The sequence below is a fragment of the Myotis yumanensis genome, unplaced genomic scaffold (genome assembly GCF_028538775.1).
Source record: "Myotis yumanensis isolate MYYU_CA2020_CCGP unplaced genomic scaffold, mMyoYum1.0.hap1 SCAF_7, whole genome shotgun sequence".
Lineage (NCBI taxonomy): Eukaryota > Metazoa > Chordata > Mammalia > Chiroptera > Vespertilionidae > Myotis > Myotis yumanensis.
The window spans coordinates 38,356,803-38,369,866 of record NW_027223758.1 but is presented as its reverse complement, the minus strand read 5'-3'; positions in this window follow the sequence as shown (position 1 = coordinate 38,369,866).

The window sequence follows — 13,064 nt, the reverse complement described above, 5'->3', positions numbered from 1 at the left end:
AGTAACTTATGGTCCATCCACACACTGGATTATAACACAGCTGTTAAAAGAACTAATATGAAAAGATCTCCCAGACACACCATTAAGTGAAAAAAAGCAGGGCATATCGACCGTGTTGGAGAGAAAGGAATGATTTGTGTATATCTGTACTTGCAAAGGGATGGAAATGTTCGGGTAAGATAAGCAATAAATTATAATCAGTGAGAATGAGTCTGGGAGCCTGGGTGGGAGGGAGAATTTTTTATTCTATGTCTTTGGTAATAATTGAATATTTAACTGGGTGCTTATATTGCTTTCGTCATAATTTTTAAACTTGTTTTCAAACAAAAGAGACTGAATCTGGAAACCCAAGTCCCTGGAAGCCATACATATGTCTATGACACTTCTAGTCACCTGACCCTGGCGCTCTGAGGACCCGACAGAAGTGGTTTCTCACCCAGCCCAGAGTTGTCACTGGGAACATTTTTGGTTTGGTTCAGTGAGATTGTATCGTCTGTCTAATTTGTTTCTGCTTTGTGTTTTATAATTTACTCTGAAGATTAGATTTTATGTTATATTTCACTCTAAAATTTTATAATAGCCGTTGGCTAAAAGCATTAAGGATCTGATTTTGACAGCTGTGTAAATTACCAGCCTGCAGCAGCTTGTTCCCGTCTCGCCCCATCCAGGTCATCTTCCTCACAGTCACCTCCAGAGCGCTAACAGCAAACCTAGTCCCATCTCCCCAAAACTCCCCACTGCCCTCAGCGGAAGTAAGAATAGTAGAAGTACCTGCTGATTGAACGCCAACTATGGGTCAGGCCCCGAGCATCCTGCTTTACATGGATTGTCTGAGTTTTCACAAAAACCCTGGCAGACAGAGATCATCTAAACCCTTTTAAAGATGAGGAAACTGAGTCACGGAGCCATGAAGTCGTTTTCCAAGTTCACACAGCCAGGATCTTGCTGAGCCCAAATCCAAAATCCTATTTGCCTTAAAGAGCTGATCTGGGTTGAGAAAGTACAGACCGGGCTGGAGAGGTCAGGAGGACCAGATGATGAGGTGCCGTGAATGCTGAGGCCTTCAGCAGCCTGCTCCCGAGGATAATGGGAACAAAGGAAGGCTCTATCCTGCATCCTCCAGTCCCTGTTCAGAATGACCTTCAGTGCCCCCTTAGGACTTTCATGGTCACTTCCTTCCAACAGTTTCCTGGTTCTAACCCATAGGTGTTCATGCATTCAACAAATTCATGTGCAGAAACTTAAGTCCCGGGTCACAGACCTGCATCAGATATGATCCCGCCCTCCAGGAGCTCTCAGTGTCAATCAGCAGTGGTAACTCAGAGATCCATGTTTGGAGCAAAAGGAAGCTCAGCGGGTGTAGAAGCACAAAGGAAATATCTACCCAGTCAGGGGGAGGGAGGTCAGGGCCAAGGAAGACTTCCTGAGGAGGTGGTGCCTCGGCTGAGCTCTGAAAGTAGCAGACAATGAGGCGAAAAGAGGAAGAATGGTTCGAAACTAGAGAGAAAGCTTTCAAAGCAAAGGGCACAGCATGTGCAAAGGCCTGGAGGAGATTGTGAATTGTTTACTACCAAACCTAGAACAGCATCAAACACACAGTAGGTACTGAATAAATACCAGCTGAGTAAATAGAGTACGGCACATACAGAGAACTGCACTAGATCATACCTGCTAGGCAAGGAGAAGTCAAGCAGAGGCTGGGCCAGATTAGGAACGGTCTTGAATGTCAAGTTAAAAATTGTGAGCATCAGAGAGCCTTTGAGGGGTTTCGGTTTGGGGAGGAGGCAGTTTGCATTGTTGACTTGGTTTCAGAAAGACCCTCTGGTGCATCATTCGAAAAATGTACTGGAGGGGACAAGGCTGGAGGTAGAAGACCAGTGAGAAGGCTGGTGTTGTCATTCCGATAAGGAAAGATGACTTACACCCTGGCCTGTGTGGCTCAGTTGGTTAAGCATCGTCCCATACACTGAGAGGTCACTGATTCCATTCCCAGTCCAGGGCACGTGTCCAAGTTGTAGGCTTGATCCCTAGTAGGGGACATGCAGGAGGTAGCGATAGATATTTCTCTCCCTCTCCCTCTCCCATCTTCTCTCTTTAAAAGCAATAAAAACTTTTTTTTAAGTTGACTTAGAATCTTACCACCTAACCAGCTACCACACTGTCCCCCTGCCCACTGAGGACTGTTGAGAGCCCCAGAAGATTATCCAGCTCAGTTCCATCCTCCAGGTTGACTAACCAGCACAGAGGAGATCCAGATATCAACCTCCTAGATCAGGTTCCACACTCCTTGTGACGTAGCCAAAGACACCACTCATGTCCAGGTGAGCACGATGTCTTTTTCATGGCTTTCTAATGGACTGAGTCATATAGGTATATCAGTCATTGTCTAGTCAGAAAAAAACAGAACTATTTTAAGCGGAGAGGAATTAATGCATGAAATTTATAACAAAAGTGTTGGGGTGGGGGTCAGAGCAGAGAAGCAAAAGGGGAAAGATGATATTCAGTTTATGCAGAAGCAACTACCACTGTGGGCTTGGCCCACAGGCCAGCACTCCCAGCTGAGTGGCTGCAGGTGCCTCTCCTGTGGTCACTGCTGACCCCCTGACACTGCTAGAGCCCACGTTTGTTAGTGGTCAGCTGAAGCCACCTGTTGTCAACACTGCTGTGTTTAATCTCCGCTAGGACCTCTCACTGACAGAATCTACTGGCCCCAGCTGATGAGATCACCTGGGAAATGTAGTTTGCAGGCTTCTAGACCAGCAATAACAAGCGAGTGGAGAAGGGTGAGATAGGACTGAGAGCCAGCAGCAAGTAATTGGCCCACAAGACCCCCTCAGTCATCAGAGCAAATAACAGAAGAACCCTTCTGACAACATCACACTGAAGTAGATGGATGTCTGTCAGTTATAGCCCCAAGGCGGGAGACAGACAGATCTTTGGGATGGATGAGCCCTATGGAGCAGTTGCATGTGTCCCAGAGAGCAGCTCTAGTGGAGGCCGGGGAGAAGACACATCCAGCCCCTCTCTGCAACTGGCCCCTCCTCGCACAGCCCTCCTGATAGCCCCTAAAAGGACTTCACACCACCACCCTACTCTGAGCCCAGGTCTTAATTTATAAAGAATACTGAGTGACAACATGCAGAAGTTAATGCTGAGAAAAGAATTTATTACTTAATTTCCTAAGAGAGGGGAGCATGCCAGGGGGCCACAGGAGGAAGCACCAGGTTTGGTCAGGAGCAGGAGCAGGAGCTAAGGGAAGGCATAGGCCATAGAGTTCGCTGGAGTTTCCACCAGAAAGGCAAGGCAGGGCTGGGTAGCCTGTTTAGAGCTGGTTAGTTTGAGTGACTCCAGTGGACTTTGGGGCATAGAGGCTATCCTAGGTTAAGTTAGGACTGGGGAAATAATAGCCAGGTGTGTGTTAGATAATGGAATATGGGGAAGATCATAAGGAAGATATAAACAACTATGGCCATTAGTTTGGGCCTGTGACTAATGGATGCCAAATAGACAAATACAGAACCTAAGAAAACCAAGTTAGAGTAAGAACCAAGAGGAAAACCAGTGACCGTGTCCAGTCCTTACACATACACCCATTTTACAGATGGGCAAAGGGAAAGGACCACCCCAAAGTTTACACTGAGTTTGAGTTGAGATGAGGACTCAGGCCACCTCTTATCACTCAGCCACGCCTCTTTCTCGGGCTCCTTTAGGCCGGTTGCGGAGTGTTTGCAGGTGCGGGGCAAAATAAACCTTTCCCTGTGCATTTTTTCTCTATCCTCCCCATGCCCGCTGTCCGCACTGAGCCTCCAGCCATGTCATCTTTGTTGGCCCTCCCCAAACTAGCCAGCGGATGAGGACATCACCGCTCTAGTGATGGCTTCAGTGTCAACAGGGCTCCATCTCAAGAGTCTGTGAGTCCAAACCAGCAAGTGCAGAATGACATATTCAGGCCTCTTCTGCCCACCCCTTAGAGAAAAGGTCTCCCCTCCTCCTCACACACAAGCACAGACAGGCAAACACACTGCCCACTTCCGGTGTGTTCTCATTCCTCCGGCCTCAGTACAGTGTCCCTCCCTCCGGAGAGCCCCTCCTTGACCAGCCACGTGAATTCTTCCCCGCAGATACTGACCTTCCCAGCACAGTATGTATTGGTTGGTTTACCTTCCCACTGGCTGTTGCTCCCTGAGGATGGGACTATGTCTGTCTGATTTCAACTTCATCTCCAGTGCCTGAAACATCTAACGCAGACAATAAATTAATGTTGAATGAGTGAGCGAACGAGAATGGAGCTCAAAGAGGAGAAATTATTTGGCAAGCTCTAACCCCCCCCCCCCCTCCCCCGTCCGCCCGACTGCTATACGGAGCAAGGATCCATTCGGGGCTCTTTCTCCAGGCCTCCCTCCCAGGAGCTCAGGCACCAGGGAGTGGATTCAACCTGGGGTGGTGGGGGGAGACTCCCTCCACCCCGCACCGCCTTCCTGCCTGGAGTCTCCCATCCTCCTGCGATGGAAGGCCCAGGAATCCTCCCCATGACACCTCCCCTGCAGAGTAGCCTCCCCAAGCTAAAAGGTGGGGCGGGGCCGCTGGCCCACCCTGCCCGCCCCCACACAGGCCCTGCAAGCAGAGGGAGAGCTCGAAGCTCCCAGCCCACCCCGTCTGCCTCCGCGAGGGCGCTGCAATCAGCAGCCCGACCTCAATTAGCCCGGTGCCTACGCGCGCCAATTACCGCGTCAATCACTGCGCCAGAGGCAGTGGAAGAGAGAAAGGGAAGGGACAGTGGAGGGGGAAGGCCAGACTGAAGCAGCCCTGCTGGCCCCAGACTGGCTGAAACCGGTCCAGGCTTCCCCTCCTCCTAGCCCACGCCTAGGGCTCAGGCGACCTATCTCAGCACTATTTTGGACCCCTCCCAGATAAAGGATTGGAGGGCCTCCTCCACCCAACCCGCCCACCTCCCCATGCCCCACTCTGCTCACCCTCTGTGCAAGCCTCAGTTTCCCCACCCACTAAATTCTAAGCTCCTTGAAAGAGAGCCCATATTTTGCCTATCTTGCACACCTAGACACTCAATAGTGAATAAATGGTGACATAAATACAGGGCAAATCTGTTACACGGGGATCAAAATACCACAGAAGACAGTTGTGTCGATAAAGCAAGATGTCTAGAGAATTACAGAGAATTGGCACACAGTGAGTGCTCCAAGAAATGCTGTCACTATCTCCACCCATCAGATGACATCTGATGGCACTGTCTTTGTGTCAGGCTCTGGCTGGATGCTGGGGACCCAGCCAAGAGGCTGGTCTGGTATACACAGGAGCTCGGGGTCTGCTAGTTTTGACTAGATTGTTAAAGTTTGTATTCGCCCCATAATGCCTCATTTCTCAAGCCCCAAAGCTTATTTGACCTTGAAAACTACCAGGTGGAGGTACAACTCGGAGACAAAGAATGAGACAGCTGGGTAAGAGAGCACCAAGGAGATGAAGCAGTCTGAGATCCTACCCTTGAAGAATTTCCCACCCCACAGGGCATACGAACAAACACAAGGTCCCCAGCACTCTTTTTCAGCCTCCCTTCTTCTGGTACTTTGGGGAGCCCCTTCTTTCCCCAACTTTCTGCCATGGAGGGACTGTAGTCAAGATGCTGCTCCAGCCCTGACTTCTGGTTGGCCAGAGTCCCCCATCAGCCTAGACACAGTGATTGGTCCAAGGCAGGCATGTGGCCCCAGCAAAGCCAATCAGAGTTTGCTATGGGATTGCTATGGAGACCTAAGGAGAGAGACTCTCAACTAGGACTGCTAAAATGACTTAAGGCTGGGTTGCTAGTGGTCATTTTATCTACCATAATGAGAACCTTTTTGCATAAACAAAGCCACACTTGAAAAAGATGTAGAGAAAGACAGAGAGAGAGATTGTTTGAGTCCCCAGATCTATGAGTTACATGAGCCAACAACTGAATCTTGGGTTTCTGTTCATTATAACCAAGGGTCTTTCCTTTTCTGAAATTCCCATAAATGGGCCTATCCAATCCTCCTATATAATAAAAGGGTAATATGCAAATCGACCAAACAGCTGAATGACCAGAACACCTTCGGTCCCTCACCCTGGCCAGTCCCTCGCCCTGACAGGACCCACCCCTGAGTGGGCACCCCCACCCCAGTTGGGAGTGGGGCTGGCTGGTAAATCACAGCCCCTCGCCCTGGCTGGCCCCACCCACAGCCCCTTGCCCCAGCTGGCCTGCCCTCTAGGGCCCCCATCGGGGTGGGCCAGCTGGACCCCACTAGAGCATGAATTTGTGCACCGGGCCTCTAGTTATCATAATAAAAAAATAGAGATTCTTTAGAAGTACTCAGGTACAAAGGTGATGCCCATTGTTTTCATTTCTGTTCATTTGTGCTTTATATTATTTCTACAATGACAAGTATTACTCTAGTGATAAGGAAAAAAAGCCCAATCAATTATTTAAGAACAGATAATTCACCTTTTATATAAAAACTTAATGAGTAAAAGAAGCCAGGCCCAGAAGTTCATACTGTATGATTCCATTCCTATGAAGTTCAAGAACAAACAGTGTCTATGGTACCAGAGGTCAGAAGAATAGTTACCCCTGAGGGGATGTGGACTGGGAGGGACACAAGGGAGCATTCTGGAGTGATGAATACATTCTCTGTCTTCATCTGGGTATTGGTTACATAAAAAGTCATTGAGCTATACCCTTAAACACTTGTGCATTTTACTGGGTATATGTGAGACCTCAATAAAGTGTTTTAAATAGAAAAATAGCATGTATTCGTATCTCTGGGCACTCTAATTTTACATGGAAAATGAGAAGTCTTTTCTTTATTGGGATTCTGAAATACAATAACTTAATCAAACAATTTAAGTTTAAAGACAAGATCATGGGGAGACCCTACCTTCTATCACCACCTCTGGAAAGTCTTTCTCCCCTGCCCAGTTTCTCACCGCGCCCCCCCACCCCCACCCCTCCCCAAAAGGTACTATCTCAGAGTAAGATGGGAATCAGAGCTGGTGGATTCAACAGAACTACATAGAACAAAGAACAGCCTGGCATTTGGAACAAAAAAGCCTTGCTTTCCCAGCAACTTTTCAGAAGTGATTTCTAGTGTTAATGGGCAGAACCGTCTGCTGGATTGATCCCCCTTTTCACAGGACTAATTATAGATTTATTAATATTTATGGGGCTCTCGTCACAGCCGATAGCTCTTGTTTGAGGACATTAAGCCTTATCTCACTACCTCCAGGAAGGGGCATTTGAAGCCAGCTCTAATTGGGTGACCTGCAATCAAGATAGAAGGAAAAAAATGACAATAGCTTGTCTGTTGCCATATATTAAAATACGGTCCGCCCAGCTTAATGATTATCTTTAGAATTAATAATCTTGCTAGCCCAGGTTTGGGCCCTAATAGCGGAAAATCGTATTAAATACTTTGCTAAGAGCAATCAGCATTTTGATAAGGCTAATGGCCCTGGCCCTGGCTGTTTCTCATCTCTGAGCTCTCTGTTTTCCTTCCCCAGCAGAAGGCCACTTTGTTCCTATCGCTTGTCATCTAAAGTCAGCATCACCTGGTGCTGTCTCCTGATGGGGCTCCTGCTGTCTCTCTCAACCCCATGCAATCCATCTTGGGTGCTGCAGTGAGATTTATCTTTGGATGATGCAGCTCTGGCCCTGTTATGCCCCTGCTCTCCAATCTTTAGTGGCTCCCCATTGCCTACTGTATGAATGGTATGAACAAGCATCCAGCCCTCCACAATCCAGCCCAACTGCTTAAATGCGTTGTTCCCTCCAAGGACCCAAATCTTTAGCTGCATCGGACAATTACTTCTCTGTTCCCAGGACACACCTTTGGTGTGAGAGAAATAATATGGGGTTGGGAATTGGACTGCCTAGAGTCAGACTCCAATGCCACTACTTTCTAGTTGTTTGACCTTGTGCAAAATGCTCAACTGTTTTTAGTCTCAGTTGCCTCATCTGCAAAATGGAAATAAAATACTATCTTCCTCATGTGGCTGGTTCTAAGGTTTGCATGTGATCAAGTAGGCAAAATGCCTTGCCCAGGGCCTGACATACCTGCAGAACAGGTGTGCAGTTGATGCTTGTACCCATGCTCTTCCTAATTCTGCAACTTTACATCCCTCTACCTAGAGTGAAGAGCAGTGTGGGGCTTCAGAGCTCAAGTAATTGAGAATTCAAATTCAGGCCCAGGTGATGTTGGCAGATGTCTTAATCTCTCTAAGCCTCAGTTTCTTCATCTATAAAATGGATATAGTAGTCTCTACTACCTACTGCTATTATGAGCTTTAAATAAGACATTGCAGGCAACATATTTACAGTGCCTGGCACATAGTAACTGCTCAATAAACATTAATTACACCGTTGTTGCATTCCCAGTCATCAAAGTACCAATCAAAGCCTTCCCACCCCTCAGCTTTTTCTGACCCTATCTTATAAAGTTATGTACTTTCCTCAGATAATTTGGGTGCTTCTATCTCCCACCCCTGCCAACCCCCAAATGGGCTCTGAGTGCTTATGGACCAAATCATGCCCAGGTCTGCACTCTCTCCCAAGGCTCTCAGTGCCTGGCATGAAGTGTGGCACAGAGAAGGCACTCAAATGTCAATAAAGACAATAATTATATCTGATAAATACTGAATGCTCTCTATGTGCTTTAAAACAATTAACTCTTTCAGCAATTACATTTTAACATTCATGGCAATTAACAAGTAATTCACTCCCATAGCAATTCATTCTAACAAACAACCCCATAAGGTGGGTGCTGTTAGTATATCTCCAGTTTATAAGACAGGAAAGCGAGGTGTGGAGAAGTGAAATGACTTGCTCAGTTAGGAGGTAAAGGAGTCAGGAATAAAGTGCAAGCTGCCTGTGGGCTGCCAGGAGCCCTTGCCCACCACCAATAGGAGCTGGAGTTGGCAGTGTTTCCCTGAGCTTGTTCAGGCAGCCCCTATAGACAGAGCTGTGGCTTTCTTTCCCGAAGATGCAGTCCAGCACTTGCTATTGCCAATCTCTATGCTGGACCCTCCCCAATTTATCTCCTTAAATTGAGCACTGTTGCCCTCATGTTATAATGGTGGCAATCGAGGCTCAGAAAGGTCAAGTGACCCTCCAAAGGTCACACAGTGGATAAGTGGAGGAGCTGGGATTTGAACCCAGGTCCAGCAGCTCCAGTCTCCTTTGGGATTGGTGGGCTCAATCAGAAATATGAGGTTTTTACTTGTTTTGCTGGACTGCACCCTGCCCTGTGGTCAGCAGCCCCTACTCTTGGGGGGCATGAGGGCTCTGGGCCCTTCACTGTGCCCTTGAGCCCTCTCTCCTCACACCAGCAGGTGGCCTCATTGTTGTTTTTAAAGGTATTTTTATTGAGAGGAAGGGAGAGGGATAGAGAGATAGAAACATCAATGATGAGAGAGAGTCATTGATTGGCTGCCTCCTGCAGGTCCCACACTGGGGATCGAGCCCACAACCCAGGCATGTGCCCTGACCAGGAATTGAACCATGACCTCCTGGTTCATAGGTTGACGCTCAATTACTGAGCCACACAGGCTGGGCAGGTGGTCTCATTTTAACACCAACAGAGTTGTCTTCCTGGGATCTAGACCCTGCCCTGCCTCTGGCCCTTGTCCCCTTGGGCTCAGGGCACCTGAGCCCACCTGGTCTTCCTCCTTGAGCCTCAAACATTGGGTTTGGGAGTTAAAGGCAGGCATCCACCTGAATTCTCCTTCCTGACAACAGACATGTGGAATAGCAGAGAAATGTGCAAAGAGCTCTGTGGGGCCTGGGGAGGAAGGATGTGTCTGGGCGAAGCAGGAGGAGCTGTCTGAAGAAAGGGATTGTGGGCTGGCCCTGGAAAGAGTTCACCCAGCAGAAGAGGGAAGCCGAAGCCTTGGAGGCAGAGTGAGCAGGAAATTCAGGGAGGCGTGAGCCTGTCCTCCAAAAACAGCCTGATTGGAAGACCGTGAGTAGCAGAGGCCAGAGTCAAAGCCAGCAACATCAATCCACTGGGGGTGAACTGGGGAGGGGGTCTGTGATCCAGATGCTCGGGAACTGGGGCTCACCCTCTATGTAGAGGGGTCAAGGAGCAGTGGAGCGAAGAGCCACCCCATGTCACCTTCCTGCTCCCTCTCACAGCCATCACCAGGACAGCGATTAGGTGCTGCCGACAGGTGCCAGGCAGTTCCCGCTATCACTGCTGATGCCTGTGACAGCCGCTCCAGCTGTCTCCCAGAGGAGAGAACACACATCTGAGACCAAACTGATGAGGTTGTCTCCAGACAGGTGGCTGCGGAGGGAAAGGGGGGCGGGAGACAGGCCCTATTACAGTGCGCACCCTGCCCACCTCCCAGCACCACCTGGCAAGAGGCTCTTCATCACCAGAGAGCTTCAAAGGGCCTTTGTCTGGCTCCCTTGACCTCGCTGGCACATGTGTGTGCACAAACATAGCCTTAAACAGATCTGAGCGTCCACCTAGGTACCATATGACAACTACATACGTGTGTGTGGACACTGACATGCACACACATTCACACCAGTTCTCAAACAGAATAGCTTCTACAGGCGCACACCTACATGCATTCACACTTTGATTCCTGCATGCTCATGAACAAGAACACATGTGCACCCGTATTCACACATGCACACAACGTCTAAATCTGAGTTCTCTGCAACAAAGACTCTAAGACAGGGATTTAGTAGTTGCTTTGGGATCGCAGGAAGCACAGCGAGGAAGACAGGAGATTGGGGGTTGGGGGAACTAGGAGTTAGTTCTACTAGACACTCTGAGAGATGGTGTGGAACACACCGGAATTGGAAGGGTAAGGAAGTTATTTCTCTAAAACTCCTGTCCCTCATTGGTTGAGTGTGGCTCCTGGACATTAACCTTCCTGCACTTCTAGGTTGAGCATATCCAGGAGGCACCCTTACATGGAGAAAGCCATAAGCGTATGCAGGAGCTGTTGCAGGGGGTGGGACACACAAGATAGGCCAGGAACATGAGTGGCAGTGACAGTGTCGGCTCCACACAGGGCATACCCCAATATGTGTACTCTCGAAAACAGGTATAAAGGGGGGTAAAAAACAACAACATGCAAAATAATGAAATATCACCTCACTCCTGTTAAAATGACCATCATCAAAAAGACAAGAGAGCCCTAACCGATTTGGCTCAGTGGATAGAGTGTCAGCCTGCGGACTTAAGGGCCCTGGGTTTGATTCTGGTCAAGGGCATGTACCTTGGTTGCGGAGACATCTCCAGTAGGGGGTGCGCAGGAGGCAGCTGATGGATGTTTCTCTCTCATTGATGTTTCTAACTCTCTATCCCTCTCCCTTCCTCTCTGTAAAAATCAATAAAATATATTTTTTAAAAAAGACAAGAGATAACAATTGCTGTTAAATTAGTAAAATTGGAAACAGTTCAGTCTAGAAAACATCAAAACCCATGCAGAAAATATCTATAGACAGAAAGTAGATTAGTGGCTGCCTAGGGCAAGGGCGATGTGAGGGTTGGGAGGAATGGGCAGCGACTGCCAATGGGTATAGCATTCTTTCTAGAGTGATGAAAATGTTCTCAAATTAACTGTAGTGATGGTTGCATGACTCTGTTAATGTACTAAAACCACTGAAGTATACACTGAGTGGCCAGATTATTATGACCACCCCATCAGCACAATGAAGTGAATTAGTTATGCAAATAATAATAATAATAAAACCTTGAGAGTATTTGCTTAGGAAGTTTTCAATATTCAGTATTTTTTGAAGTGTCAATGAAGTACGATGGGGTGGTCATAATAATCTGGCCGGTCATAATAATCTGGCCACTCAGTGTATACCTTAAGTGAGTGAATTATACGGTATGTGAATGATATCTCAATAAAGCCATATTGTAAAAAAGAAAAAAAGAGAGATAACAACTGCTGACCTGGATCTGGAGGAAAGGGAACCCTTATGCACAGATTGTAAATTGGTGCAGCCACTATGGAAAACAGTGTGGAGGATTCTCAAAAAATTAAAAGTAGACCAAGGAGGAATTTCAGGGTGAATGGACCATTCCAGCTCCCGGGTTCACTGCTGCTCAGCCTGAGGTCACAGACTGGTCTGAAGGCTCAGGTGCCCCCTATGCCTGTCCAGCCGTTTCCTATAGAAGCCTGGAGTGCTCAGCCTGCCACTGAAGACTGATCTGCAGCCCCCACTGCTCAGGACACTGAAAGGGTAAGAACAGCCACTGTGTGATCTTAACTGTTCTTCAATAAACTCTTAACAGAGAGGAAAACCAAGATGGCAGCATAGGTAAACACCAGAAATTGCTGCCTCGCACAACCACTTCAAAAATACAACTAAAAGACAAAACGGACATCATCCAGAACCACAGGAAGGCTGGCTGGGTGGAAATTCTACAACTAGAAGGAAAGAGAAAAGCACACTGAGACTCAGAGGAGGTGCAGAAGTAAAGTGCAGAGGTACGGAGGCGCACGTGGAAAGGGCTGGCAACTGGTGACACGGTTGTCTTTTTCAATCGGGAGGGAGTCTCAAGCTCCCGACTGCTCTGAACTCCAATTCCAGGCGAGTCTCTGGGGACCCAGGCTCATATGGGGAGAAACTGGACTGTCTGCCAGTGGGCGGAACTTGAGGGCGGCTTTCTCTCAAAGGTGCTTGCAGCGATTACTGGGACACTGAGAACCGGGGCCTCTTAGGGTAGGACTGAGGATCAGCCATAGCTGTTTGCTTTGCCCTGTTGATTCCCTGAGACCCCGCCCCACCCAAGCTGTGCGCAGAGGCTTTTGCATATGAAAGGCCTGGCCCTTTGCAATCTGAAAATTACCTAACAAACTGCAGCTGAGTCAGAGAGAACCAGAACTTCCAAAAGAAGGCCCAAGACACCACAGCAGCTTGCATTGCTTCACAGCTGGGCCTCATCTGGGCACCTCCAAACCCCAAACAAAGAAGTGGAATCTGCAGATCTTTCCATAGCTCCTGCTGGGTAGCCTCAGACAGAGGCTAAATTAGCACCTCCTTAGAGATCCAAGAGCCAGTGTACCCA